General features: G+C 33.1%; 1 long non-coding RNA gene across 2 annotated transcripts; it reads right to left on the reverse strand.

Moving 5' to 3' along the window:
• Positions 1-887: 887 nt before the first annotated feature.
• On the reverse strand, positions 888-26120 carry LOC141375775 (uncharacterized). 2 transcript variants are annotated; one of them, XR_012384571.1, is made up of 12 exons: positions 25490-26120; positions 24778-24828; positions 24065-24119; positions 23359-23409; positions 22945-22999; positions 21484-21538; positions 19666-19720; positions 19022-19076; positions 17761-17815; positions 16952-17009; positions 1539-1600; positions 888-1430 (listed from the first exon to the last, which is right to left on the reverse strand). It is a non-coding gene; the product is annotated as an uncharacterized lncRNA (long non-coding RNA). The 2 variants fall into 2 exon arrangements; XR_012384572.1 differs by lacking the exon at positions 19666-19720.
• Between the last annotated feature and the right edge of the window lie 13 nt (positions 26121-26133).

The following is a 26133-nucleotide window of genomic DNA, read 5'->3' on the forward strand; positions in this document are numbered from 1 at the left end:
CTAGACACCTGCTAAACCCATCTCAGTTGCTAAGGTTCTGCCTGTCACTTCTTAAATGACAAAATACTATTTTGCTTAAAATACACTTTTGATTTAACAATTCTGTAGGCTTATTGTGTTGTATCAGTTAAACAATCTGTTTAATGTACTGTTGAACAATAACCTGAAAAAGACAGCATTTTAACATTAAAGTATGAAGAGTTAATTGTTTAAGGGCCTTTGCTCTTATTTTATAGGACAGTAGATATTTTGAAAGGCAACTTCAGATAAAAAAAGAACATAATTGGCAAAGAACCTTCAACCATGAACAACCAGAAGCACAACTGTACGATAACATATTCATTATTTTATTCTTTTACTTGGCCAGAGCACAAATGTTCCCCTCTGTGAACTCTGTGTGGAGTTTGCATGTTCTCTGTGTTGGAGTGGGTTTCCTCCAGGTGCTCCGGTTTCCCCCACAGTCCAAAGACAAGCGGTACAGGGGATTGAATACACTAAATTGTCCGTAGTGTGTGTGTATGAGTGTGTATGGATGTTTTCCAGTGATGGGTTGCAGCTGGAAGAACAACCGCAACGTAAAACATATTCTGGATAAGTTGGTGGTTCATTTCACTGTGGAAACCCCTGATAAATAAAGGGGTTAAGCCGAAAAGAAAATGAATGAATGAATGATTACAGCTTATAAACAAACTAATGGTATTTTAAAATTTAATTAAGTCGTTCAACAGATTATTCTTTTTCAAATTTAAATATTTATACTAGAACACAACATGGTAGTGCACTAGAATACTGTCAAATACAAAACATTGCCACTCAATGACAGAAATAAAAAAATAAACTTTTTTTATTTTACTTTTGAAGTCCAGGAAAACAGCAGGGGAACTAAACATGTATATACATTTTATTATGAAATGCATCAACTATTATCGCTCTGACAAGAACAAAAAATAGATGGATAAAAATAGATAAAAAGATAGATAAAAAGAAAAAAAGATAAAACTAGACATAAAAGTTTGATTCCACAAATTGAATGATACATACAGAATGATATGAACACAAAACAGATTAAAAACTAAATTTCGTAATGTGACAGTAATATAATGTGTTATAATGTGACTAATTAATATCATACACATTTTCACTTTTTTGTCACAGTGACAATATTTGACCATTTTCAAACATGTAAATAAAAAACAAAAAACATGTCTTTTTGCTACTCAACACTGTTGTAAATGTTTAGTCTGAGGGACTGCATTTGTGGGTTATGTATTTTTGTGTGATGGGTATTGCCCAGGCTCATGAAGCAGACGTGGACCTGGACTGTGGAGCAGTACCAGACTGTGGAGTAGTGGCAGACATGGGTTGAGAAGCAGAGGCAAACTGTAGAGCAATGTAGAGACTACCCTAGAGTGATGATGGACTGTGAAGCACTGGCATGGAACAGAAGTGGGTTTGAAAATGGTTAAATATTGTCACTCTGTGACAAGGAAAAAAAATGAAAATGTGTATAATAATAATCAGTCTTTTGAACTCATTACAGCCTTCACGTCTGCTTTTGTCCATGGTCTTCTCATGTAGGTTGTTCTGCCAGTGCTAGAGCCTGAAAGCAAACAAGATGATTAACTGTTAGCATCACTGACTTTTAATAGATCATATCAACTGTTCATCAATATCGTTTAAAAGTCTCTTTCTTGGAAAAAAGGTTAATCCTTAGGTGTGCACTTACACCATGGTTATACATCACACAACTACATGATTTAACAGCAACATATGCGAGTATAACTTTCAGTAGCTGCTTTGAATCATTGTGGACTATTGAAAGTGATATGACCTTTCCATGTAAAGACTTTTCTTAATTTTAAAAAAAGGCAATCAATAATTTCATAATATTCCCTATTATATTTTTCCACTGGAGAAAGTCTTCCGTTTTTTAGTTTAGCTGAATAATAAAAAGGTAAAAACTGCAAAGGTCAATATTATGAGCACAAAAAATAAAATAAAAATATATAAAATTATAAAAATTAAAATTTATTTTTTGATTTTTTTGTCAGCCAGATATCGCAGAGCCCTATTTAAAAATGGCCAGATACAAAAGAGAAAGTGATAAATGGAAGACATTGACGAGAAATGTAGCATAGGAAAAAGCATTTGTGCATTTGCGCTACAAGCACTGCGATAGAAAGTCTGAACGTGTATTGAGTGCTGCTGGAAACATTGCGACTCCAACTAGGTCTGCTTAATCCAGACAATGTGTCAGCATGTTAGCTTTTCTGTCAAATAATTTACCAAAAACAGTGGAGAGTTAGTAGCCTACGCTGTTTTTTCCTCAACATCTCATTTATATTGTTATCAATAGGCTAATATTTTTTGTTCTTCTTTTTATTATTATCATTATTATTATTAGTTACTATTTATATTATCACTGATACTGAAAAGTGTTATTTAGGCTATTTGTGAAGTTCTTAAAAATGTAACATTTAATTATTATACAGGAGGGGGGAACCAGTGAATATTGTCCTCACCACTTAAAAAAATGTGTAAATAAAAACAAAAAAAAAAAACTAAAAATAAAGGATAAAAGGAAAAGCATGCTCTTCATCATTTTTCATAATCTGATTTGTACATGCTGCTGTGTGTGTGCACTTAGGCTAGACGAGCAGAGTACACACATCTAAAGTTATCTTACTGTGAGCGTTTTAATGGTCAAATAGGTGTCAAAATGCTGTGTTCAGTGATCATTTATAAGAAGCTTAAAGCACAGTTTGTTTCATATTTTTATTCTATTGTACATATTTCCCTTTGCTCATTTACAGGGAGGAAAATAACTGCATATATACAGTTGAAATCCGAATTATTAGCCCTCCTGAATTATTAGCAACCATTTTCCACCAATTTCTGTTTAATGGAAAGAAGATTTTATTTCAACCCATTTCTAAACATAATAGTTTTAATAACTAATTTTTTATAACTGATTTCATTCATCTTTGTTATGATGACAGCACATACTTTACTATATATTTTTCAAAGTACAAGCATTCAGATTAAAGTACAATTCAAAGGCTTAATTAGGATAATTGGGCAAGTCATTAATATTGACCTTAAAATAGGTTTCAAAATATTTAAACCTGCTTTTATTCTAGCCAAAATAAAACAAATAAGACTTCCTCCAGAAGAAAAAAAATATTATAGAAAATACTGTAAAAAAAATCCTGAATTTGTTAAACATCCTTTTGGAAATATTTATTAAAAAAATATAAATAAAAAATTCACAGGAGCGCTAATAATTTTGACTTCAGCTGAAAAATCGTTTTGAATAATCTTGTTTGCAATTATGACAAAAATAATCGTGATTATGATTTTTCCCATAATAGAGCAGCCCTTACTGTATGTGTAATGTAGCCTACAGTAGATTATGTGATGTGATCAATTAAAAAATACATTTTCTTTTTTCTTAGTAATAAACATGCTTTTACACTATACTGTATGCTTTAGAAAAGATACAATAGATGGTGAGAAGTATAGCCCCAGGCTGCAAAAATTAAACAAATATAAGAATGAAGTTGTTTAGCCTTTATAGCGCCCTATTAAATTGTGTTGGGGTAAAAAGAATGTTTACATTTCTTTGACTATCATGGCGATGTTATTACCTCAAATCTTAAACGTGCGCACATTGCAAGAAATGAAAATCGCGTCACAGCACACACTACAAAATATTAAGGTTATCGAGTCAATGAAACACATCACCTGATTGCAGTATAACTTGCTTTATCAATAATTATTATTATTTATTATAGGCCAGGTTACAAATATTTGAAAATCTGTCACTACATGCCAAACACTCAAAATAGGTTCCCTTTTGCATAGCTATTAGTGGCAGTTATGAATTAAATAAATGGGCATATCGGCACGTAAGGTGAGTCGCCTATTATTTATCGTCTGTTTATTTTTCTCTGTTCATTTCTTTCACATGCATGCAGAGTGAACAGTCTGTGCTGTTTCTGCTTGTTTAATAGAGCGCCTCCTCTTATAGCCGGCCTATTTTGGTATAAAGGACAAAAAAATTTTTTTTTATATACTGTATGCTATTCTATCCCCTATATTAAACACAGCAAATGTATAATTAAATATTAGAAACATAAATATTTTAAGTTTCTAAAAGCACATTTTAATGTTTAAGCATTGTTTATTGGCCGTCGGCGTCGATGATGTGCACCTCTCAAAAAATGTAACTACAAGTCGCAACGACACAGAGCGCAAGGTCGTGATTTGTTTGATGGTCGTGATTGGTCGGCTTGGCAGCGCTGACAAGTCTGGGGGCGGGACCAAGAGCCGTGCGAGTGGTGCGAGCCCAATAGAGCGATTGTTTACACGTGTGGAGTCCCATGAAGGAGCTCTGGATAGAAAGTTTTGTTTTGTGTTTATCTCATAGTTAAAGTTGTTCCACGTCCGCCGGTTCCAGCCTCAAAATGAGCGAGTTTGAGTCACTTGCATGTTCAGGAAGCGTTTAGAAAAAACAAAACAACAGCGAAGAAACTCAACACAGAGGAACATTAACACCTCACTGCCAACTAGCGTTTTGAAAGTGTTAATGCAGACCAACAGAGACATTGCGCAGAAGTAAAATAAACAGCTACGCGGGTTGCATGTGCCGTGGGTTACGCCGATCATAACGCAGAAGTATAAACCAGGCTCTATAAACTTTAATTTCATAAGTGCATACAATATAATATTAATAATAATAAGACAATTAGCATGTTTATCAGGGTAGACGACATGCAGTGAGTGGATAATTCCATATGTGCAATATGTACATTTAAATCTCTCCATTTTGCTGTAATGGCTGTGCTGTGTTTGACTGGCAATAGCTTTTAGATTATAACCCGCGACCCACTTATTAATATGCAGCCTTTTTTGATTACATGGGGCCAGTTGCACCAGCAGTGTGTAAGTTAAAATGAAGCCTAGTTGTGACTTAAAGGGACACTAATTTACAATGTACGCACTACTAAATATTTCTGTGTTGCAGCATTTCACTCAGTTTAAACCTAACGCTGTGTTCCAACTAAAAATTTACCGCAGCCTCCCCCCATGTATAATGGTAGAAAAGAGATGACGGTGAGATTAGTTTACATCGAGGAGCTTGCGATGATCTCCCTCTATTCACAGCCTTATTTTCTTCCTAAATCTCGCATTTCTTTCGGTTTGTGAATGAAGAGTTTAATTTTGTTTCAAGAAATGTTTTGTGTTAACATACATTTCTTTATGACTGGGTTTTTTCTCCCTGCTATTTTTTCTTTAACGTGTAGAATATTTAAAAAATCAAGTTTTATGTTTTGATAACTTTGTGTAATTTGTGTGCATTCACAGCAAATTTTCAAAGAACAGTTATATGTAGATGCATTAGTTGCAGAATTCTAAATCAGTTTAACGATTGAAACACTTTTTATTTGATATTAGGTGATTTAATGCAACTATGTATGGCTTTACGGAGAGCTTATGACCTTACTAACTACGGTTTGCCTTAAGAGCATGTGGTGCAATCGAAGTAAAAACAACTTTAGTTATAAACATGCCAGTAGTTACTATTATTATTATTATTATTACTACTACTTCTATTATTATTAGGCAATTTTCTGAAGCAACCCCTGTAACCAATTTAGTGCTTTTGGGTTGTTGTTGTTTTCGGTTAAAGCGCAATGCCCCATTAACACCTCAGACAGGCTGCTTCATTAATAGCCAAACATTTTGTTTGAGATGAGGGCAGGGGTATATCTTGAGTATATTTCACAAGCAAGGTTGACACAAAATCCCCGGTTATATACCTTTTACCTATAGGCCAACTTCTGGTAATGTAGGCTTATATAGGCTGTTTCTATTCACAGCAACTTATGGACTGAACTACGTGTTAATTAAAATTTCTATATTAGGCTCGTAGCAATTGATATTGGGAGTCATGGAATATTGTTTGCATTTATTTTGCATATTGTTTGCAATATCCTACTTTAATAATAATAATAATAATTAATATTATATTAAAAAGTTTTTTCTATTTCTAAATAAATAGCCTACTGTAAATTAGGCCTACAACCATTAATGATTTATATATGAAATTAGAAATGAAATTCTTAATAATATTTGTAAAGGAAACAAATATAGGTCTTATATGTGCCGTTATATATATTTCAATTAATATGGAATATAAGTGCATGTTTTCACCAAAACTATGATAGATTTTTTTTTTAAATGTGTGATTGTGTAAAACAATATACTTTGCAAATAAAATAATGTTTTTTTTTTTTCTCTCTCTCTAAAGAAATTGTTACCACCTCGTTTAGAGCATCATTATGGGCATTTTACGTTATAACTAATGTGGGTCAAACAATAGATCTGTGACAGAGAAACTACAGGTTTTGGGACACACTCGTCACTACATCGTTCTTTTCCCAAACGACACATTGTACTATGATATTTCTGCCGCGAGTTACGTTGTTGTTTGGGAAACCCAGCCCTGGTGCAGAGCCAGAGGAAGAAGCGTGCTGCGCTTGTGGAGCAGATAAGAAGCAAGAGAAACTTCTAGACCAGGGGAGAGTTTCCCAAACAACGACATATATCTGAATGAAGGGGTAATCTACTGTATTTTAGCCTAATTATTATTTCTAATGTTTACACACTGTGAAATAGGCTAATCCAATCTTAAAAAAACACACACACTAAATCATTTTTTGTGAATTGTTTTTATTCCAAGCTAAATAACATTTTAGAAAATGTTGCATATCAAGCTGTTGGTATCTCCTCGCGGTTGAAATTGGCTGTTATGCGAAAAAAAACAAAAACAAATATTAGCTCGCAGGCTAGTTGCTTTTTAGATTTAATTTAAGCCTATATTCAGCTGACAGCGCACACTCAGCCGCGATACAGAGAGAAAAAGTAAATAATAGATTCTTTAATGTAAACGACTAAGAAAAACTTCGGCTATATACTCGGGAGAGGACGTAATGAGATCTAGACTGGCTGTAAAATATATACACCAATAGTAATAGTTAATCAACGCATTTTATTTAAAAAAAATCTACTCATTTTAATATTGCGATTTTTACATTTTTTAGAGAATGTCTGTTTTTATTAACTTTTCTGTCATTTATTTCAAATTTGTCATTATTTTATTAATTTGATGATGTTAATATTTTACATAGGCTATTTTATATACACATCTAAAATCATTCAAATTAAGGTTGTGACGATGAGGAAATTTCCCCACCGGTTAATCGACATGTGACAACACCGGTAATACCGGTATCATAGTGGGGGTCGGGGTTTCCTCTTTTCTTTCTGCTTTTAAATAGCTTATAAATGCATATAATACTTTCACTTTCAGTTTTGCGGGAATTGCCAATTCGGCGTAAATTGTTTGAATGGACGAATGTGATGAATGTTAGAATGTTTTTAAAACGAATAAGAAAATAAAATAGCAAGATAAGTAATTAAATTGCACAAAGTTTAAATAAGATTAAACGAATGAACAAGAAACAAATATAAAAGAAAAGCTTTCAAAATTACATTACAAAAATGACAGGTTGACACAGTCTTTAAAAAAAAAATAAAAAATAAAACATTGTAAATTGGCATTTATTAACAGTGAGGTTTACTTGTTCTTTGCGAGGAATCCTGGCCAATATGTTGACCATCTCTGGCTTAAGATGGGATCTTGTGGGGCTTACTATGTTCCCCATCGTGCTGAACACACCCTCAGATGAGCAGCTTGTTGCACGTAAAGATACTTTTTGGTTACATTTGCTAACAGGGGGAACATGTTTGGTTGTCTTTTGTTGTCCTACCTGACTTCAATAGAGTGGAGGAACTATGACGTCAATTTGTATGCAAAAACCCGGAAGCGAGTTAGCATTTTAGCACTTCCGGTTCCCTCGTCCCAAAGTCAATGGGTTTTTTGAATGGGGTTTCAGTAAAATCGCTCAAATAAGGTCCGTGGCTAACACCAACTCAATATACTTTCACGTTTTGTTCTACGACATAAAACACATCAGTTACAGCACACTCTTCAACTTTTAAATCGATTATGCTTCTTTAAAAAGACGGTTGCTATCAAGTTGCTAAATGAGACTACAGGCTGCGTCGGGGGCATTATACGTCATCGAGCTGATCTGGTCTGGAGCGCAGCTCGCTTGGGCGTTTGGATTAGTCTGTGATTTAAGTATTTTCAGAATAGTATTTTATAGTTTGTTGTATTATTCTAATTGAGAATTCAGATTGTGTGTAGATAATTCCTTCACATGTAAAGGCTGTCGAGACAGATTCATTTGTTGATCATTCATTTTAATTAAACGATAATATGAAGATACTGCTCAGTTTCTTTCCTGCTCTCAGTAATGCAAACGTGTGAATAAATGTGTAAAAATACATGCATGTTAACTGTCATTTTAACGTGATCAAGTGATTTCTCGTCTTTTTTTCTTCATCAACACATTTAACTCTGTCATAACTGCAATATTTACACTCCTCCATAAAACGTATAGCAGATGTGACTGTATTGGGCTGTTTTTCGCTGTACTTCGTGACACAAAAGGAATATTGAATGTTATTCTGTGTCCATGATGATGAAACCTGCAGGCATTTGATAGACTTGTTCCTCCTCACGCCGTCGTCTGTTAAGGTAAGCGGGCTGTGTGCACGCGAGCGATACACTTATTTAAATATGTCTCATAATAATACTATATAGGCACATTTATACACATTTTTTAAACTTTTAGAACAACCGCAAAGCAAAACATGTATTTCCCACGTAAAAACGATCCAAAAGGCACAAAGGTCTATGTGTGTTTGCGTATTTATTAGTTTATAATATATAGCGTGGATTACAATATAATATACTGAGAGATTAACTCTTTGTCATGGACGTTATTTCTAAAAATAAGCTTGATAAGTCGTCTGTAGTAGGGTGGGGCTGACGTCACTGACGAGCGCCCCGAGGGCGCTGTAGTCCGTTTATAGCCTTATGTTAGCTTTTTAAGTCTTGCGTTTGCATTTAAGATCCAAAAGTGCTCAATGTTATATTTTCGTGTGACAATTATCCGGCTGAACAAAACGTGTAAGTGTAATGAACAGTGTTTGAACACAGAGCGTATTATTCGCAATCTTCGAAAACCCTATGGGAAAATCCTATAGGGATTTTCACGAGGGAACCAGTTTTATGCTAGCAGCCGTTTAGCCTACAAAGTGACGTCATAGTTCCTAGTTCCTCCACTCTATTTCTTAATGTATTATTTAGCCTATTGCATTATATATTAATAGCTTAGTCCTTATGAACAATCCGTTTATAAAATAGCCTTATTAACGAATTTATAGGCTAGTGAAGAATAAACCGAATATGAAATATGATCCTTGCATAATGATCACAACTAAACAAGCTAGCACTCATTTTATATATAAACTTTAAATAAAAAAGAAAGAAATGTTAAGAAATTAAACATTGTGTAAAAAATCTAAAGACAGGCTAAATAAAAGTAATTTTATTTAACAGGCTAAAAAAATAATCAACATGTAAATGTATAAATATTTCGATAAGTATTGTTATGGAATATTTATAACTATATGATCTTGCTTTTTTTGGTTATATCCATACAAGCTTTGAGCTCTCTTACAAGCACAGTTGACAGGCGCAGGTGTCTTATGTCACTGTCAGTGGCGGATTACACACAGCATACCCTGGCAAGATGTTTTATTTGTTGCCGATTGGCGTGTTGTTCCTTTTTTAAAACACCTTTTGTTTTTAAAATCCCTCAAGGTAATGTTGTCTATCGAGTTATATAGTCTCCCTCGGAGATATTGTAGTTCAGTAACATGCTTCGCAGCATATAACCGTGAAGCTTAAATAGGCTGAGCATATTTTTATTAATTTTAAGACACATTAATACAAACTAGCCACCGTTTGATTTTTTTTCGTTTACGTATATTTTTATCAATCGAAAAATGCAATGAATAGTTTAATTTGGTTTTCATTTTATTAGAATTAATATAATTAATAGGCTACACAACTCCTATTGGCTCGAATTGCGTTTTGACAGATAAGGCGTGACTTTCTGGCTCAAAGATATTTGTGCCTGTTAATTTCAGCGCTGTATTTTGAAAGATTTCGCAAAGGCTTCAGCTGTTCTACCTGTCAGCTGGTACCAGCCTCAGTTTTGCGACTTGACCTGTGTGGCGTTTCGATGTCTGAATGATAGCGAGAGAGAGATGAGATCAGACCTCAGATTCGATGTGTTGCCGCACTTCACAGTTACTTTATAGCAATTTTTAATATTGGCTCACCTAAATTAACTTTTCATTTATTAAAAGCCGAAATATTTCCAGACAGATGAAGCAACTTTCGGTTTTTAAAGACAGCGGCCTCAGTGATAAAAGACGCGCGCACACAGGTTACATTCTTGTAGGCATATTCATCTTTTATTTTTTTACATGAAATGCATAAAGTGCAAAAAAGAAGAGCTGAACTTCGGAAAAAGTGCTCACTTCAGTTGCCGTGATGATTGCTTTGTTTCTCTGCAGTTGGCTTGTCGATGGCGCGGCATTGCTACATCATTCTTGTTATAATAAAAATAAGATATTTATTATTAAACACTGTGAGATGATGGTCGCGTGATTTTTAAAATGAGAGTATGCCTTGCATATTTATTCTCACGTGATAAATGAAATATGACGCATTACTATGTTCAGATTTTAATTATAAAGCATGCTCTGGCCTTAAGTAAATTATTACGAATTCTATTTTCCATTTAATTAAAATAAATATTTAATAAAAAAATAAATAAATAAAACGAATACTTAGAAAAAACAAATGTGAGGACGGTGTCACGGTAAAAACGTGATGTCACCGGTGTTGCGTCTTAAAACCGGTATCACCGTCAACACCGTCTATCGTGGCAAGCCTAATTTGCTTTTTTAACTTGTGAGAGAAAAGCGAATTTTACCTGTCAGTGGCTGCACATTGCTCCTAAATAGCATAAAGCATTTCTTTCTTTTGTAACATTCTTTTTTTTTTTTTTTTACTTTAACCCATTAAAAGAAAAAGTGTCATAATAAATACAATTATTATTAAAAATGCAATTAAGTTTTGTCTGTCGCATAGTTAACTATGTGATGTGGGTAAATGGTGTTTCAATGCTGCAAGTCCTATATTTCAAACCTGCGGGAAGCACTGTAATTGATCGTTTTTTTTTCCCAATAAGGTGGTGTAATAAATACATTACAATTTTTAATTAAAAGTTATTCACATTAAATAATAATAATAAAAAACATTGGTTTAAAGAATGTTAAAAACGCAGGATTATGTTTTAAATAACTCCAAATCGAGGCATTCATTTTAGGCCTCTACAAACTACAAAACGTCAATGCAAATTAATGCAATACTATATGTAAAAACAAACTATTATATACTATAGTGGCCTATAAAAAATGGTCAATATTGCCTTATTTCTCGTCTCGTTCAGCACATGTGCATTGAATCGCAAGTGACAGATACAGAGGAAATTAATAAAAATAATATAGGCTAGATTTAAAATAATATAGCCCACCTAGCAGTTTTCTTTAAAATTATAATAGGCCTGTATATAAAAATGGACTGAAAATTCTTGTAGGCCTTTTGTGATGTTCAGTTATAAAAATGCTTATCTGTACATTTGTAAAACTGTCCTGTTTAGGCTATACTGCTTCTGCTTTTGAAAAGGAAAAAAATAGTCTGGGCTATACTTTGAATTAATCAAAAACATTTATAGGTTCAGTTTGAAATTTAACTTGATAAACAGTTAATAATGGCACCTGATGTTCAAAGAAACATCAATGGGGCGTCGATTAGGGATGTTCGGTTCTGGGTTTTTTGGATGAGACTCTTAACTCCTAATTTTGGAGTCGGTGGAATACATATGCATTCACTTAAAATAGTGCAAGGATTAAATATGCTGTCTCATATCGCACTTTACACAATGCTACTACGTCAATTCCAACATTGTGTTGTTCTCTGGTCAGATAAAACCAGCAGTAAATCATTTCCAGCCAAAATAAAATAGTTATCAACCTAAACTTTTTTACAGCATATTTTAATTGTCTAGTTTAACTAGTTTAGTTTAACTTAGAAAATTACAATGCAATCTTGGAGACATAAAGTTAAAACATAATTTTAATATCAAAATGTTTAATGGAAAGATGAGTGGCAGTTCATTAACAAATAATCCCAACTGAGCCCAAACAATGTTAAAAACTATATAGAATAGTCTAATTATTTAGTATAGTCTAAGTATCTAAATACTTTACAGAGAGAATAAAATAATCTGTGGTTGTTCATTTCTTTGTTTATTGATCGGTTGAAGTGTCAAAAAATTAAGTAGCTAGCTTCTTCATTTGATTTAATGACCAATTAAATATTAAACCACATACATGAAATATTTAACTTAAATAATTCATTCATAAACAAACCTAAAATAATAAATAAAAGCAGTGTGACAGAGCAGTATATGCTTTAAGGCACAGTCTCTCTTATAAATGTGGTTTTCTTTAAAGTGTACTTTTAAATAGCTCATTAGTTTACTCTTAAATATTACTGTTTGTTTGTGCAATTTGTTAATTATTGTAATTTAATAAAGGCGTGTTAATGAGACGGCGGAAGAAAAGGAGTGACTCAGACCTAGTTTTTGAACATTTTACCTTGACTATATTTTTATTTAAAAATCCTCTTTTGGAAGTTTTTGCGTTCCCTCGCAGATGTTTTGCGTTCTCGCAAAACTGTTTTTCCACAAACACTTCCTGTTCACTTCATACATGTCAACCCTCCTGTTTTACCAGGATTCTCCCAAGCCTTCCGTTTTTGCTGTGATTCTCCCATATTTCTCTTTCTTTCCATTAAAGCTGTGGGTCGATCATCGCTCTTCATATGCAACCTGTGAATTAGCGAATGCATGTATACGGATGTGCTAGGTATGATAAACTGATCCCAGATCAGCTTCTATACACACCATTTAAAGCGACACCTCTGTTATCAAACAAGTGATGAGCAGCAAATGAATCTCTCATTTTCTTATATTTCATATCAGAGGTGTCAATTTAAGAATGCACAGATCTATAATGAAAGTATTCCATTACTTAAGTAACTGTTTGTGCTCATTTAAGAGAAAATGAGTTGTGTTTAAAATAAAACACACAGGACGAACATGTTTACATATTGTTAAGTATATTTGTCTGTTTAAACACAGATCTGAATCCTGCACTTTAGCTCCTCTTTAAATGGCATGTACAGAAGTTGATCTGGGATCAGTTTATCATTCCCTGATTCAGAGGTTGCATATGAAGGGCGATGATCAACCCACAGCTTTTAATGGAAAGAAAGTAAATGCAGACATTTTTATATTTGTTTCAGAATGCTTTCAAAAATAAAAATATATGAGAAATATGGGAAAATACTTAACAATAGTATGATAGAGGGATAGAATGGTAAAATACAGGAGGGTTGACAGGTATGAAGTGAACAGGAAGTGTGGATAACGCAAAACATCTTTGTGAGGGAACAAAAACTTAAAAATATATATATATATATATTCCTATCACTGTTTTTTTTTCTACCATCCTTTTTTTTTCTCCCACTCAGTTTTTTTTTCTTCCACCCAATTTTTTTCTTCACCATCACGTCCCTTCCGAGTCTCCGTACTAATGCCTTAAAATGTAACTTAATAAAATTTTTTTAATGACATTTGATTGTAACATTTAACTTTTTCCTAACACTGATTTTGGTTGGTTAAGGTTTTGTGAAGCGTGATTCAGTAATGCTGATTTTACTATATTTATTTACCGGTTATAGAATAGTCTAACCGTGGATTGGCTTGCATGTATGGGCATAGTTTGACGTCTTTACCTAAAACTTTAAACCTTTATAGGCCTATTATAGGCCCATATAAGGATAATAAAATTTGATATAAAGCACTCGTTTGGCAATGAACCATGATCTGTCTGCGTTGATAAATGGTATAAAATCAATAATAGCAAAACTGCATATCATTATTACTATAAAAAAGTATATTACTGCCTTGAGTCAGTAACTTAGGCAGTAATGCAAAGTAATAATTAATGTGAATAAATAGCCTAAATGAAAGGAACAAGAGGGACCGAAATTAGTCATGGGATTAAAATGCCTCCTCAGTTATGATATCCTGGCGCCGGGCCTGCTACCTTCGCAAGTATATTATAAACATACGGGAAGTAGGGCTATGCAATTAATCGAAAATTCGATTTTGATTATGGCTTCAAACGAATATGAAAATCATTAATCGAGATAAAACGATTGTTGCATCATATATCGTCCTCTTTTCAGTTGTACACATTTGTTGCTCTGCAAAGCTCAGTTTCACGTGAATATTACTAAAAGCATGCATTGTAATTTTGCAGCACGGCATGTGCATCATTCATTGATGTACATTCGAATCATTCATGTTTTAAAAGCATGAATGAGACCGCATGGTTTGTGTATGCGGCACACACATATTCGCACACTGTGTGCTCAGAGCAAAGCACACACATCTAAAGTTATCTTAATGTGAGCATTTTAATGGTCAAATAGGTATCAAAACGCGATGTTCAGTGATTATTCATATTAACTCTCATTTAAGTAATAAACAAACTAGTTGAGAATCAAAAGACATGTGAAAGAGAAACCATAAATCAGAACCGTACTGCTCTTAAAGTGAAAGTGCGTGATATTCCTGCTGCCGACTGTTTTTACCATTAATCAAACAACAAAAGAAGACAATCCCTCACTGTTCTTGTCTGAAGGACTTTAGTAGCTATAATCAAAGTTTTTTTTTTTTACAGTGAAGATGCTTAAAGCACAGTTTGTTTCATATTTTTATTCTATTGTACATATTTCCCTTTCCTTTGCAGGGAGGAAAATAAATGAATACAGTTGAAATCTAAATTATTAGCCCTACTTTCCCCCCCAATTTCTGATTAATGGAAAGAAGATTTTTTTTAACCCATTTCTAAACATAATAGTTTTAATAACTAATTTTTTATAACTGATTTCATTCATCTTTGTTATGATGACAGCACATATTTTACTAGATATTTTTCAAAATACAAGCATTCAGATTAAAGTACGATTCAAAGGCTTAATTAGGATAATTGGGCAAGTCATTGTATACCAGTAATTTCTTCTGCTGACCATCAAAAACTATTTTGCTTAAGGGAGCTATTAATATTGACCATAAAATAGATTTCAAAATATTTAAACCTGCTTTTATTTTAGCTGAAATAAAACAAATAAGACTTCCTCCAAAGGAAAAAATATTATAGGAAATACTGTGAAAAATTCCTGAATCTGTTAAACATCATTTGGGAAATATTTATAAAAAATAATAATAATAATTTCACAGGAGCCCTAATAATTTTGACTTGAACTGATAATCATTTTGAATAATTGTGATTAAAATAATGACCAAAAAAATCGTGATTATGATTTTTCCCATAATAGAGCAGCCCTAGCGGGAAGCACTGTAATTGATAAAAAAATAAGGTGTGTATTAAGGACATTTCAGTATTTATTAAGTGTTGTTCACAATAAATAATAATCATATTAATAAAAACACTGATTTAAAAAGTATTTTGTGACACCTACATCTATCATTACAAACACAGGTTTGTTTTAAAATAATAACTCTGTACCAAAGCGTTTATTTTAGGCCTGTATAAACTATAAAACATCTCTGCAAATTAATGCAATGCAATATAAAAAACAAAATTTAATATTTTGTCAATATTGCCTTGTCTCTCAGCGCACAGGCACACGCACTGAACTTCAAGTAACAGACAGAAAAAATAATTTAAAATAATGTAGCACACCTTGCAGCTTTCTTTAAAATTATGATAGGCCTGTATATAAAAATAGCGCCAGACCGTTTCTTAGTATTTCGCTGGTAATGTTTTTAAATAAATAATTAGGCCTACTTAAATATTAATTTGCTATTAATGTACAGTAATTGAGACAAAATAACATAATAGTAAAATATAAATATAATAAAAGTAAAATAAGAGTAATAATAAGAAAAAAATAAGATTTTTAATAGGTAAAAATAAGAGTAAAATATAATCAACAAAATGTAAATTAAAACTGTGAATTAATAGGTAAATAAAAAGCTTATTTATTGACCATCTTAGTCCTATCACTTTAAAATAACAAACACTGTTTATCTCTCTACGACGCAATAGTTTTTATTCATAACAATTTGCTTTTGTATGTTATTATTAGCAGTATTAATTATTATATCCATATTTATATTTGTTTTATTAAAAAAAAAGCTTAGATTTGCCCACCTGCAGGTTTTAGACCATATGCGGGCAACATGTTTTTTAGGATATAACTCAGGTTTATGACAACACTTAGTTATTATTGTTCATTTATTCATTTGCTGAAAATTAGAACTGCATTTAGAAATAGTTTTGAAACAAATACTTGCGCTTAACAAACGCAACTAATTATTATTATTAGGCTAACTGATGTCTGTGCGTAAAGATTTTCCTATCCACCAAGAGCGAAAGTGAAAGTAGATCATTTATCTCTCATTCTCGCGCGGTAGATGCTCTGTTTAACAGTTTTCTGTTAAAAATAACTGTTAACTGTTTGCTTGTGAAATGCTCAGTTTTTCCACTTAAACTTACTTTACGTCATGTAAATAGCAAATGCGCTTATGGCACGATGCAAGGCTATTAAAGGGAATGGGAGATGAGACTCTGATTGGTTTATTCTCAAAATACACCTATAACTCATTAAGAAAATAAACTCAACCCTTTAGATCATGCTTAAAATTTGCTTAAAATAAAAAAGGCCTAAAATGCACATTATTTTTAAAGTAATTTTAGTTACTTAGTTTCTTCCTGCATTGTTATTGACAGAAATTCTTACCATCACCACCATCACTGTCTGGCTTCCTGGATTTCTGTCAAGATTCACCTGTTATTTCCTGAAGGGAGAAAGTGAGAGAGACATTATTATTCACTTATTTAAATTATTTAATTATTTAAATTATTATTAGTTTATTTTCTTAATAAATTAAAACGTGCACTCATTGACTTCCATGTTATTATTTTTCCTACTATTGGACTTTTCTACTTTACAAGTTTATTTTTTCTGTTAAACGAAAAACAAGGTATTTTGATGGAAGAAGAAAACCTGCAATCATTGACTTCCAAAATAAAAACACCAAAAATATGGAAGTCAATGAGTACAGGTTTTCATCTTCCATCTTCTTTTGTGTTTAACAGAAAAAATAAACCCATAAAGGGTGTGCAAATGATGACACATTTGTCATTTTTGGGTATGAGCCAGTCACAGAGTTGTTTTCTACAGAGGTTTGTTAATTCTTGACAAAAGAATTAACAAACCTCTGTAAAAAACAACTCTGTGTTGGTCAAAGCGACTGGCTCATGGAGGTACTGAAACAGAAAAGCAAAGATAAAGAAAATTCAACATTCGTTTACTTACTTTTAAAGTCTCGCATAACAAACCATGCCCTCATAAACCATGAAGAAACACATGTTATAATAGTCTACTGCTAGCACCATGTAAACCTACACATACTGTGTCCTCATAAACCATGAAGAAACACAGATTGAAGGAAGTGAAGGATGAGCAAATGATGACAAAATTGTCATTTTTGGGTGAACTATCCTTTTAAGGAGTGTCAAAATAGCATTACAAAAGAATTAACAAACCTCTGTAGAAGACAGCTCTGTTTGTGTTTGTCAAAGTGACTGACTTATAGAGGTGCTGAAAGAGAGAAGTAAAGAAAGATGAAGAAAACATGAAATTCACTTACTGAAAGCTTTAAGTCTTGCAAAACCAATCATGTCCTCATAAACCATGAAGAAACACACACGTTATAAAATAACAGTCTACTGGTAACATTGTAAACCTACACATACTGTGTCCTCATAAACCATGAAGAAACACACAGATTTAATAAAACAATAGTCTACTGCTAAGTCACATCCAATAGACATACTTGGTCCTCATAAACCATGAATAAACACACAGGACTGCTACACTGCATTTAGCAGAAATAGGAAACTGTTACTTTAGCACTTAAAAGGATGGTTCATCCAAAAATGAAAATGTACTTGCTATTAATATACCCCAAAGCATTCCAACCCTTTAAGGGTTTATTTCTTCTGATAAACAACAAAAACAAGATATTTTGATGGAAGAAGAAAACCTGCAATCATTGACTTTCATAATAGAAAACACAAAAAATATGAAAGTCAATGGTTACAGGTTTCCATCTTCTTTTGTGTTTAACAGAAAAATAAACCCATAAAGATTTAAAACAAGTAAAGGGTGAGCAAATGATGACACAATTGTCGTTTTTGGGTGTACTCCTTTACTCTGCCCTCATAAACCATGAAGAAACATGTTATAATAGTCTACTGCTAGCACTATGTAAACCATTGTAAACCTACACATACTGTGTCCTCATATACCATGAAGAAACACACAGATTTAATAAAACAACAACCTACTGCTAAGTCACATCCAATAGACATACTTAGTTCTCATAAACCATGACTAAACATACAGGACTGCTAACCTGCATTTAGTAAAAATAGGAAACTGTCATTTTTGCACTTAAAGTGATGGTTCACCCAAAAATTAACATTTACTTACTATTAATTTACCCTCAAGTGTTCCAAACTTTTATGGGTTTATTTCTTCTGTTAAACACGAAAGATACTTTGAAAACTGATGAAAACCTGTAACCATTGACTTTCATATTATTGGTATTTTCTATTATGGAAATCTATGGTTACAGGTTTCCATCTTTTTTTTTAAAAGTATTTTCTTTTGTCTTTAACAGAAGAATTAAACCCATAAGGTTTAAAACAAGTAAAGGATGAGCAAATGATGAAACAATTGTCATTTTTGGGTAAACTATCCCTTTAACGACTGTCAAAATAGCTTGACAAAAAATTAACAAACCTCTGTAGAAGACAGCTCTGTTTGTGTTTGTCAAAGTGACGAGCTCATTGAGATACTGAAAGAAAGAAGCACAGAAAGATTAAGAAGACATGTCATTGGCTTAATGAAAGCTTTATGTCTCGCAAACCAATCATGTCCTTATAAACCATGAAGAAACACACAGATTTAATAAAACAATAGCCTGCTGGTAAGTCACATCCAATAGACATACTTGGTCCTATTAAACCATGACTAAACTCAAAGGACTGCTAAACTGCATTTAGTAAAAATAGGAAACTGTCATTTTAGCACTTAAAGTGATGGTTCACCCAAAAATGAACATTTCCTTACTATGAATTTACCCTCAAGTGTTCCAAACCTTTAAGGGTTTATTTCTTCTGATAAAAAACAAAACAAGATATTTTGATTGAAGAAGAAAACCTGCAATCATTGACTTCCACAATAGAAAACACAAAAAATATGGAAGTCAATGGTTACAGGTTTCCACCTTATTTCAAAGTATCTTCTTTTGTGTTTAACAGAAAAAATAAACCCATAAAGATTTAAAACAAGCAAATGGTGAGCAAATGATGACACAATTGTACTTTTGGGTGAACTAGCCCTTTAAGGAGCGTCAAAATAGCTTGACAAAATAATTAACAAACATCTGTAGAAGACAACTCTGTTTGTGTTTGACAAAGCGACTGGCTTATGGAGGTGCTGAAGGAGAGAAGTAAAGAAAGATGAAGAAAACATGACATTCGCTTACTGAAAGCTTTAAGTCTCACAAAACCAATCATGTCCTCATAAACCATGAAGAAACAAACGTTATGAAATAAGTCTACTGGTAACATTGTAAACCTACACATACTGTGTCCTCATGAACCATGAAGAAACACACAGATTTAATAAAACAATAGTCTACTGCTAAGTCACATTCAATAGACATACTTGGTCCTCGTAAACCATGACTAAACACACAGGACTGCTACACTGCATTTAGCAGAAATAGGAAACTGTAATTTTAGCACTTGAAGGGACTTTTTAAGTCACACATAACAAACCATGCCCTTATAAACCATGAAGAAACAAGTTATAAGTCAACTGCTAGCACTATGTAAACTTACACATACTGTGTCCTCATAAACCATGAGTAAACACACAGATTTAATAAAACAATAGCCTGTTGCTAACTCACATCCAATAGACATACTTGGTCCTCATAAACCCTGACTAAACACACAGGACTGCTAAATTGCATTTAGTAAAAATAGGAAACTGTCATTTTAACACTCAGAGAGATTGATCACCCAAAAATGAACATTTACTCACTATTAATTTACCCTCAAGTGTTCCAAACCTACAAACAAACTAGATATTTTGACAGAAGAAGAAAACCTGCAATCAATGACTTCCATAATAGAAATCAAAAATAATATGAAAGTCAATGGTTAGAGGTATCCATCTTTTTTCAAAGTATCTTATTTGTTTTGTCAAACAGAAAAAAAGAAACCCATAAAGGTTTGGAACACTTGAGGGTAAATTAATGGCGAGTAAATGTTAATTTTTGGGTGAATCATCCCTTTAAGTGCTAAAATTACAGTTTCCTATTTCTGCTAAATGCAGTGTAGCAGTCCTGTGTGTTTAGTCATGGTTTATGAGGACCAAGTATGACTATTGGATGTGACTTAGCAGTACAATGTTTTTTTTATTAAATCTGTGTTTCTTCATGGTTTATGAGGACACAGTATGTGTAGTTTTACAATGTTAACAGAAGACTGTTGTTTTATAATGTGTGCTTCTTCATGGTTTATGAGGACATGATTGGTTTAAAGTACCAAAATAGCTTGACAAAACAATTACAAAAACCTCTGTAGAAGACAAGTCTTTGTGTTTGTCAAAGTGACAGGCTCATATAGGTACTAAAAGCGAGAAGCAAAGAAAGATGAAGAAAACTACTGAAAGCTTTAAGGCTCGCATAACCAATCATGTCCTCATAAACCCTGAAGAAATACACAGATTTAATAAAACAATAGTCTACTGCTAAGTCACATCTAATAGACATACTTGGTCCTTATAAACCATGACTAAACACGCAGGACTGCTACACTGCATTTAGCAGAGATAGGAAACTGTTATTTTAGCACTTAAAGGGATAGTTCATCCAAAAATTAACATTTACTCTATTAATTTACCCTCAAGTGTTCCAAACCTTTATGGGTTTATTTCTTCTATTAAACACAAAAGATACTTTGAAAACCAATGAATATTGACTTTCATATTATTTGTGTTTTCTACTATGGAAGTCTATGGTTACAGGTTTACATCTTTTTTAAAGTACTTTCTTTTGTCTTTAACAGAAGAAATAACCCAAAATGGTTTGAAACAAGTAAAATGTAAGCAAATAATGACACATTTGTACCGTTTGGGTGAACTATCCATTTAGGGAGTGTCAAAATAGCATTACAAAAGAATTAACAAACCTCTGTAGAAGACAACTCTGTTTGTGTTTGTCAAAGTGACGGACTCATGAAGGTACTGAAAGAGAGAAGCAAAGATAAAGAAAATTTACCATTCGTTTACTTACTGTTTTAAGTTTTGCACAACAAACCATGCCCTCATAAACCATGAAGAAACACACGTTATAATAGTCTACTGCTAGCACCATGTAAAACTACACATACTGTGTCCTCATAAACCATGAAGAAACACGCAGTTTCCATAAAACAACATCCTACTGCTAAGTCACATTAAATAGACATACTGTGTCTTCATAAACCATGACTAAACACACAGGACCGCTACATTGCATTTAGCTGAAAAAGGAAACTGTAATTTTAGCATTTAAAGGGATGGTTCACTCAAAAATGAACATTTACTCACTATGAATTTACCCTCAAGTGTTCCAAACTTTTATGTGCTTATTTCTTCTGATAAACAACAAAAACAAGATATTATGATGGAAGAAGAAAACCTGCAATCAATAGCCCCTTTCACACTTACAGACCATTCCGGAAAATTGCCAGCAATTTTCCGGAAAGGTTGTATGTGTGAACAGGTCCTTTTTGAAAATACCGGTAAATTCGTTCTTGCTATTTTCCGGAAAGAGAAGTTGTAACATTACCGGCAATGTGCCGGAATGCTGCGCTGTGTGAATGCAAAAGGAAGATTCCCGTAATAAGCGCGTGCACGTCTAGAACGTGCTGACGTGAGACGTCTGCTTTAGCCAATCACAACAGTCAGACGCATTTACGTCCGCGCGGTTTGTGAGGATAAAAGCCTTTGAATATTTTTCCAGACACATTTAGCTGCTAGAAGTTAGTCAGATCACGTTTATATGTTCTTCTTAATGATAACTGTGTAAATAATCATCGATGAGATGCTTATGATAAGCCGTTGTTTGTTTACCTTCAAGCTTTGCACATGCACATATTATGAACATCTCGACATGCGAAAGTGATCCTGCGAAAGTTGTTCACAATATTGATCATCCACAGAGTTTGTAATTTAGTCAAATGTTTACAAATACAAGCGCAGCCGTTTAAAGCTCATTTGTGGTGAATGTTGTCAGAATTTACCGGTATTTTGGAATGGATGTGTGAATGCTCTTTTCCGGAAAATTTCCGTAACGTCCTCGCCTGTGTGAACAGCGCTTTTTTGAATATACCGGTAAAGTCTTTCCGGAAATTTTCCAGATATTTACCGGTATCACTGTGTGAAAGGGGCTAATGACTTCCATAATAGAAAACACAAATAATATGGAAGTCAATGGTTACAAGTTTCCATCTTTTTTCAAAGTATCTTCTTTTGTGTTCAACAGAAAAAATAAACCCATAAAGATTTAAAACAAGTAAAGGGTGAGCAAATGATGACACAATTGTACTGTTTGGGTGAACTATCCCTTTAAGGAGTGTCAAAATAGCATTACAAAAGAATTAACTAACCTCTGTAGAAGACAGCTTTGTTTGTGTTTGACAAAGTGACTGGGTCATGGAGGTACTGAAAGAGAGAAGCAAAGAAAGATGAAGGAAACATGACATTCGCTTACTGAAAGCTTTAAGTCTCACAAAACCAATCATGTCCTCATAAACCATGACTAAACACACAGGATTGCTACACTGCATTTAGTCTAATTAAGAAACTGTCATTTTAGCACTTAAAGGGATGGTTCACCCAAAAATGAACATTTACTTACTATGAATTACAGGTTTACATCTTTTTAAAAGTATTTTGTTTTGTCTTTAACAGAACAAATAAAGAAACAAGTAAAGGGTAGGCAAATGAGGACACAATTGTACTGTTGGGTGAACTATCCCTTTAAGGAGTGTCAAAATAACATGACAAAAGAATAAACAAACCTCTGTAGAAGACAACTCTGTGTTGGTCAAAGTGACGGGCTCAGGGAGGTACTGAAAAAGAGAAGCAAAGATAAGATTTTTTTAACATTGTTAAATTACTTTAAGTCACGCATAACAAATCATGCCCTTACAAATAACGAAGAAACACACGTTATAATTGTCTACTGCTAGCACTATGTCAACCTACACATACTGTGTGCTTATGAACCATGAAGAAACACACAGATTTAATAAAACAATAGTCTACTGCTAAGTCACATCTAATAGACATACTTGGTCCTCATAAACCATGACTAAACACACAGGACTGCTAACCTGCATTTAGCAGAAATAGGAAACTGTCATTTTAGCACTTAAAGGGATGGTTCACCTAAAAATTAACATTTACTCACTATTAATTTACCCTCGAGTGTTCCAAACCTTTAAGGGTTTATTTCTTTTTTTAAAAACAAAACATACTTTGAAAAACGATGGAAACCTGTAACCATTGACTTTTATATTACTTGTTTTTTACTACTATGGAAGTCAATGGTTACAGGTTTCTATCTTATTTCAAAGTATCTTATTTGTTTTGTTAAACAGAAAAAAGAAAACCATAAAGGTTTGGAACACTTGAGGGTAAACTAATAGTGAGTAAATGTTCATTTTTGGGTAAAACTATCCTTTCAAGAAGTATCAAAATAGCATGACAAAATAATTAACAAACCTCTGTAGAAGACAGCTTTGTTTGTGTTTGTCAAAGCGACTGGCTTATGGAGGTGCTGAAAGAGAAAAGTAAAGAAAGATGAAGAAAACATGAGATTCGCTTACTGAAAGCTTTAAGTCTCGTTTAACCAATCATGTCCTCATAAACCATGAAGAAACACACACGTAAACAATAGTCTACTGCTAACATTGCATTCTACATACAGTGTCCTCATAAACCATGAGTAAACACACAGATTTATTAAAACAATATCCTACTGCTAAGTCACATCCAATAGACATACTTGGTCCTCATAAACCATGACAAAACACACAGGACTGCTACACTGCATTTAGCAGAAATATGAAACTGTTATTTTAGCACTTAAAGGGATGATTCACCCAAAAACGAACATTTACTCACTAACAATTTACCCTCAAGGGTTCCAAACCTTTACGTGTTTATTTCTTCTGATAAAAAACAAAAACAAGACATTTGGTGGAAGAAAATCTGCAATCATTGACTTTCATGGTAGAAAACAAGAAAAGATGGAAACCTGTAATCATTCACTCCCATATTATTTGTAAGTATTTTCTTTTGTCTTTAACAGAATAAATAACCCCAAAAAGGTTTGAGACAATTAATGGGTGAGCAAATGATGACACAATTGTACTTTTTGGGAGAACTATCCTTTTAAAAAGTGTCAAAATAGTTTGACAAAATAATTAACAAACCTCTGTAGAAGACAACTCTGTGTTTGTCAAAGTGACGAGCTCATAGAGGTACTGAAAGAGAGAAACAAAGATAAAGAAAATGTAACATTTGTTTACTAACTGTTTGAAGTCTCGCATAACAAAAAATGCCCTCATAAACCATGAAGAAACACATGTTATAATAGTCTACTGCTAGCACCATGTAAACCTACACATACTGAGTCCTCATAAAACATGAGTAAACACACAGATTTATTAAAACAATATCCTACTGCTAAGTCACATCTAATAGACATACTTGGTCCTCATAAACCATGACTAATCACACAGGACTGCTACACTGCATTTAGCAGAAATATGTAACTGTCATTTTAGCACTTAAAGGGATGATTCACACAAAAATTAACATTTACTCACTATTAATTTACCCTCAAGTGTTCCAAACCTTTAAGGGTTTCTTTTTTCTGTTAAACACAAAAGAAGATACTTTGAAAAACGATGGAAACCTGTAACCATTGACTTTCATATTATTTGTGTTTTCTATTATGTAAGTCAATGGATACATGTTTCCATCTTTTTTCAAAGTATCTCATTTGTTTTATTAAACAGAAAAAAAGAAACCCATAAAGGTTTGAAACACTTGAGGGTAAATTAATAGTGAGTAAATGTTCATTTTTGGGTGAACTATGCCTTTAAGGAGTGTCAAAATAGCTTGACAAAAGAATTAACAAACCTCTGTAGAAAACAACTCTGTTTGTGTTTGTCCAAGCGACGGGCTCATGGAGGTACCGAAAGAGAGAAGCAAAGAAAGATGAAGAAAACATGACATTCACTTACTGAAAGCTTCAAGTCTTCCATAACCAATCATGTCCTCATAAACTATGAGTAAACACACATATTTGATATAACAATAGCTTGCTGCTAACTTACATAAAATAGACATACTTGGTCCTCATAAACCATGACTAAACACACAGGACTGCTACGTTGAATGTAGTAGAAATATGAAACTGTCATTTTAGCACTTAAAGGGATGATTCACACAAAAATTTATATTTACTCACTATTAATTTACCCTCAAGTGTTCCAAACCTTTAAGGGTTTATTACTTCTGTTAAACAACAAAAAAAAGATATTTTGATGGAAGAAGAAAACCTGCAATCATTGACTTCCACAACAGAAAACACAAATAATATGGAAGTCTATGGTTACAGGTTTCCATATTTTTTCTAAGTATCTTCTTTTGTCTTTAACAGAAGAAATATCCCAATAATGGTTTGAGACAAGTAAAGGGGGATCAAATAATGAGACAATTGCACTTTTTGGATGAACTATCCCTTTAAGGAGTGTCAAATTAGCATGACAAAATAATTAACA

Source organism: Danio rerio, chromosome 8, assembly GCF_049306965.1.
Source record: "Danio rerio strain Tuebingen ecotype United States chromosome 8, GRCz12tu, whole genome shotgun sequence".
In the NCBI taxonomy this organism is placed as follows: Eukaryota; Metazoa; Chordata; class Actinopteri; order Cypriniformes; family Danionidae; genus Danio; species Danio rerio.